Source organism: Crinia signifera, chromosome 19, assembly GCF_055691185.1.
Source record: "Crinia signifera chromosome 19, ASM5569118v1, whole genome shotgun sequence".
Lineage (NCBI taxonomy): Eukaryota > Metazoa > Chordata > Amphibia > Anura > Myobatrachidae > Crinia > Crinia signifera.
In genome coordinates this window covers 30,195,659-30,202,019 of record NC_139226.1, presented here as the reverse complement: position 1 = coordinate 30,202,019, position 6,361 = coordinate 30,195,659, and the positions used below count along the sequence as shown (strand labels likewise).

Genomic DNA, 6,361 nt, shown 5'->3' with positions numbered 1-6,361 from the left:
TTGATGCTAGATGGTCAACAGTCAATAGGTCGATGCTATATGATCAACAGTCAATGGTAGATGGTCAACAGGCAATAGGTTGATGGTATATGGTCAACAGTCAATCGATCGATGCTATATGATCAACAGTCGATAGGTTGTAGCTAGATGGTCAACAGTCGATAGGTCAATGTAAGATGGCCAACTGTCAATAGGTCGATGCTAGATGGTCAACAGTCCATAGGTCAATGCTATATGGTCAACAGTCGATAGGTCAATGCTTGATGGTCAACTGTCGATAGGTCGATGCTAGATGGTCAACAGTCAATAGGTCACTAGTGTTGAAAGGTCAACAGTTGAATGGTTATCAGTATATATAATTGAGAATTATTTTTATATCTTTGCCCTTACAGATGATGATGATGATGACGATGACGACGATGATGATGACGACAACGACGACGACGACGATGATGATGAAGAGTACAAAGATGGATCACTGTGTCGCTACTGCTCATTCTGCAAGGTAACATCTAATATATGGTAATTATATACATGCAAACACACCATGGGCATATCTATAATAGGTGCAGAGCGGGTGGTGTACAGATATAGCCGCACTCACCGTTGCTGTGGACAGGATGGGGCGATAATGCCTCAATTAATGTGCATGGAGCGAACAGGTCTAAAGTAGGCAAATCATGTTACAGACTTCTGAACCGTGGAATTTTGTCCACTAAGGTGGCGGGGCCTTATGCCATGAGAACCCGGCATACAGAATCTGGATGCATGCTCAGCGCCACTTAGATGTATGCGTAATTTAAAACAAAAACCACTTACATATATATATATTTATATAATATAATATATATAATCGCATGCGATTTTTGCCTGGCCTTGGGCGGTGCGATGAGATCGCATTGCATCGCGATCGCATGCGATTTTATAGGGTGCAATGCCATTTAATGTAGTATACACTTGTATGACATCCAATGGGATTTAAGCACCTCCCCACTATCCACGCCACCCCGAAGCGTGGCGAGCGATGGTGGAACGCGTCCTCCCGACCTTTTCATACCCCATTATCCATGTCGGCGTGGAGTTGATTTTATATAGTGTGACGAGCACAACGAGCCACCGAGCCCGAAGCGTGGCGAGCGCAGCGAGCCCTGCGAGGGGTTGCGGAATACATGTAACGTAATTTGCGGCCGCTCGCCACGCTTTGGGCTTGGTGGCTCATTGCGCTCCCCACACTATATAACATCAACTCCACGCAGACGTGGATAGTGGGGGTATGAAAAGGTCAGGAGGACGCGTTCCGCCGCCACGCTTTGGGGTGGCATGGATAGTGGGGGGGTGCCTAAATCCCATTGGATGTCATACAAGTGTATACTACATTAAATGGAATCGCACAGTATAAAATCGCATGCGATCGCATGCGATTTTTGCATGCAATGTGATCACATGCAATGTGATCTCATCGTACCGCCCAAGGCCAAAGAGCAGTGAATAAATTACATAGGAAAATCGCACCGCATGCAAAACTCGCATGCGATGCGATTTCCCTACGGTGCCGTACGTATGTAAATTGGGCGCCCTGCAAATACATAAGTACCATATACTGTATACTGTAAAATCAACAATCAATTTTATTAGCAAACAAATCAACAACATTTTATTTTTGCCTCCCCCAGCACTGTGGCGACTGCGACAAATGCCCCTGTGAAGAGAAAGATAAGAGCGAACACTGTAAAAACTGCGAGGTGAGTCTCCAACTGCAGCTATGGAGGAAGCATTGCTGCGCGGAATCCATCAACCATAAGTATACACAGAAATACTGACACATAAGTGAGTAGATTCCAATAGTCAGTTATCCACATCTCTCTCTCTCTCTCTCTCTCTCTCGCTCTATCTCCACAGTACTGCCAGTTTTGCTACGTGTGCCCAGTTATATGTGAGACAGCCTGCAAGCCTGGTAAGTCACTCAGAAATTATAATTGTGTGGCAGGGAGGCCCCACGAGAGGTGGAACTCTTGTATTATAAATGTTTAGCACTGGAATACAGCAGGCATGGCCAAACGATGGCCCTCCAGCTGCTGTGAAACTACAAGGCCCATCATGCTGTGCAACTGTTTTGCTATTAGGAAATGCTAAAACTATGGCAAGGCATGCTGGGATGTGTAGTTTCACAACAGCAAGCCCGGCGGGGAGTTGCCGGAGTATCGTATGTGAGGCTGCATGTAATACCCCGTCTTAAGGTGTGGGCACCTTTACTCTGCTTTCAATATAATCCACTGAGAGATAAGAGATTCAAAGAAACGGTCAGACTTCTGTAGTGTCATCATTATCATCTGATGCAAGCATGCCCCCCAGTGGCCTTTGGCTGTTACTGCACATAATGTATAAAACTACTACTGTACCTGAGAAGTTGTACACTGAAATGGATTATTAAAATGGTCATATGATCATAATACAAACACAAACCTATTCCTCTAGGCCAGGCATGTCCAAACTGTGGCCCTCCAGCTGTTGTGAAACTACACATCCCAGCATTCCTTGCCACAGTTTTAGCATTCCCTAAAAGCAAAACTGTGGCAAGGCATGATGGAACTTGTAGTTTCACAACAGCTGGAGGGCCATAGTTTGGACATACCTGCTCTAGGCTGTACCTGTACCGTCCTCTGCTACACATCGGCTTTTGCAAGCAGCTGTGTCTTGGTGTGTTCGATTAATGATGGTAATAAAGTTAAGCAAAACACGCTGTAAATCAAATGACGTGATGGAGTCATTTTAGCCTTGCCTCCCGCAGGGCAATGCCTGAATTACCGGCATTGCATGGTGGGAGCGGGGCTAAAATGGCACGCTCACTCTAGACATGCCGCAATAGGAAAGTCCATTCAAGGTTCCGCCCCCGAACCACCCCTTTTTCCCTCCCGGCAATGGCCAAAGCCCCCCTGCTTCATTGAGCTTGCTGCCCTCTCCAGGAGAGGGCAGCCAAAAAGTCGGCAACTATGAGGTACATTATCACTGTGGCCTGTGTGCACATTCCTTCCATGTAGCAGTAAGGAACAACTGCTGGATTTGTGTAGGCGCTATACTAATTGGGTGCTCAGGTGTCAACACTGACACAACAAAATGTGAAAAACTCCCATCAATCTTTTCATGTGTTGATTTCTTCCAAGTTGGGTCTTTTTCCTTGGGTCGACCTTTTGACAGTATCGAAATAGTGGATGTCGACCTTTTGTTGATGTGGACTCAGCGCATGTCAACATTTTTGCTGTCGACGTACAGACTATCGATCCTTTGATCCAAACTCATCACAGATAGCTCCGGAAGTTTCCTGTTAACGAGCTAGATTTGTCAGATTGTAATAATATTTCATTTTTAGCCTCATCAAGCCTCTCACACTTTGTGATCTGCTAATATCAATATTTCTGACATGAAAATGAATACTTAGGGGATGCTGTCTAGAAATTGGTATAAATTACCATGTTCCTGTTCAATAGAATTTCTGTTAATTAGGCATCTCTAATTGCTGTCGTCAATTTCAATAAGATATATGAAAAAGGAAATACATTAACACAATTGTCTCTTTCACCTTCCTGTTCCTGAACAAATCTTCTGCCAGCTTTATAAATGGGATTCTCATCAGCCGCTGTCATGAGATGACATTAAGGGCCCATAGGTGGCGCTATTGGGAATGTACACTGTGTACTATTCTACCATAACTGCACAGTACATTGTAACAGGTTAGGGGGATATTTGCCATGCCATGTGTACGTACTTTGTATTGTTCTCATTTAAAGGTAAAACAATAAAATACAGTATTAATAATTGAAAAAGTCAGAACATCTGGTACAGTGTTCACCTGCTCCCAGTACATACCTGTAACCTGTAATGTTCTGTCTTCCAGGAAGCTACGTAGATGAACTCTCAGGAGCTCTGTACCAGTAAGTCTCTCTCCTGGCTTATAAAGAATGTTTTGATATGTGTCATCTAGTATTTTATTTTATTAAGAAATAAAAGTTAAGTTTTAATATTTACATAAACCACTGTACAAAAGTGTTCCCACAGGCGATTGTAATGGCCCCCATACACTACGTGATTTGGGCCCGATTTCACCCGATTCTGGAGGATCGGGCAGAGAAATTGGCTAAATTGCGTAGGGTACGACATCCGATCTGATCCCGTGCGCATCGGATTAGATCCGGATGTCGGACGGTCTGCTCATAAGATAGATCATGTGCAGCCATATGCGGGAGAGGGGGAATGGTCCGGGGGAGCGGCAGGAGCAGTCTGGGAGCGGAGAACGGTCTGGGGGAGCAGCAGGAGAAGGCTGGGAGCGGGGACCGGTCTGGGGGAGTGGCAGGAGCAGGCGGGGACCGGTCTGGGGGAGCGGCAGGAGCAGGCTGGGAGTGGGGACCGGTCCGGGAGAGCGGCACGAGATGTAGCGGCAGTCAGGGAGCGGGGACTGCAGATGCAGGGGCACAGCGGGAGAATAGAAAGAAATCCTATTCAAAAGACTGAGAGCTCAGCCAATCAGCGGCCGCCCAGTCTTTTGAATAGGATGGTTTCTATTCTCCCGCTGTGCCCTCGGTCTCTGCTTTGCATCTGCGGTCCCCGCTCCCTGCCGCAACATCTCGTGCCGCTCCCCCGGACCGTTCCCCACTCCCAGCCTGCTCCTGCCGCTCCCCCGGACCGCTCCCTGCTCCCATCCTGCTCCTGCTGCTCCCCCGGACCGGTCCCCGCTCCCACCCTGCTCCTGCTGCTCCCACGGATCGCTAGCTCTCCTGCAGATCCCCCGGACCCTCCTCTGCTCCCCGGATTTTTACATGTGATAAATCAGATGCGATTTATCACATGTAAAAAAATGACACATCAAGTTGCTGTGGAAGCTCAGGGGAAGTCGGGGCCGACTTGTCCTTAGGACAAGTCACCCTAGTGTATGGGGGCCCTAAGTTGCAATTGACTGTTTGTTTTGAATATAAGATTAAAAGATTTATGGGGGCACCTCCATTGTGTTTCTAATTATTGCCTATATAGGCCATTTAATTAAAGATTGCCGGTTCAATAGATTTATTTCACTTTGTCATCCTGTGCGGGATAATCCACTGTTTCATTGCCAGTTGTCGTCAGGTGTCCTCCTCTTGTCTTTATATCTACAGAACCGTTGCGCACATCTTTGAATAAGATGAAGCCGTTTTCCATCCACCGTGGAGCATAAAGCTGAGTACTGGACTTAAATGGGTAACATTTCATTCACACATATCAAGCCATGGTCAAGAGATGATATGTTTGGTGGCAACCTCTGGCATTCGGGACAGTCTGAGTCAAGGTCAAGACTCTTCTGAATGCCAGGAAGATTGCCAAAGAACCAGCCACCAGCATCTTACTTAAATTGCCCCAATTAGTGTTCTCTACCTCTACACAACAACTTCATAGTCAATTTCCCAAACATTACTTCTCTTTGACCACCGTTTCGAAAAGATTCTTCACCGAGGAACGGTCTTCAGCATGGCTCCCTTTGTTGAGGTGACAAGTGTCAGGAGACCACTCCACCATGTATACAGTACCGGCTATTGCCAAGCAGGAACCCGCGCACACCCAAACACCGACACGATGCTGGGGATCTAACAACCCATCTTCCCTCCGTGTGCCCCTTTCAAGGAGCATTGAGCACCAACAAGAACCTTCAAAAACTTTTGTAGGACAACGTTGTTTCTGGAGAAACAAGCAGCAGCACAAATATAAGACTCATTCAAGTCAGTCCAAATATTACCCATATATTTTCTCATTAATGACTAAATATAGATGAAAGAGATGTAAGACCCACGCTAAGAACATCATCACCTGTCGGGGTCCAACGCTGTCCCTCTTTTTTTTTTTTCTCGGAAGGATGAAAGTCAAAATAAAGTGTATTTATTTATTATATGAGAAGTGTTACGTGCCTCATATGCAATAATAAATGTATTTCTGGTCTCTTGAATGGCTCATGTTTCACTGCATTTAAAACAATGCCAAAAGCTTTATTCACAGTATCTTGCAGTGATAGTTACTAGCCAGAACGCTGTCCTGGGTCCACAATGATGGCATTGGGAACCTTACCACTAAGGTGGTCTCAGGTCAGCATGTCAACAAATATTAGGTCAATATGAGGATGTTGACATGGTTGACACTGAAAATGTCGACCATGTATCAAAGTTTGGCAAGAGATAAATTGGAGAGCGATAAAGACTTGCGAGGGGATGTGTATGTGAACACATCCCCTCGCATGCATGCAAAAGGAGAAGAAATAATTCGGAGGTTGCTGACCATCGAATGAGTTCTTCAGCTTTCGCTCTGAAGTCCATACTTACTTTTAAGAGGACTGAATAGGGGGCGG

The 6,361-nt window shown here is 45.9% G+C and overlaps 1 long non-coding RNA gene across 1 annotated transcript; it reads left to right on the top strand.

Moving 5' to 3' along the window:
• Positions 1 to 397: 397 nt before the first annotated feature.
• LOC146041777 (uncharacterized) lies at positions 398 to 5,868 on the top strand. Its single transcript, XR_014463585.1, has 5 exons — positions 398 to 505; positions 1,674 to 1,742; positions 1,900 to 1,954; positions 3,893 to 3,929; positions 5,145 to 5,868. It is a non-coding gene; the product is annotated as an uncharacterized LOC146041777 (long non-coding RNA).
• The last annotated feature ends 493 nt before the right edge of the window (positions 5,869 to 6,361 follow it).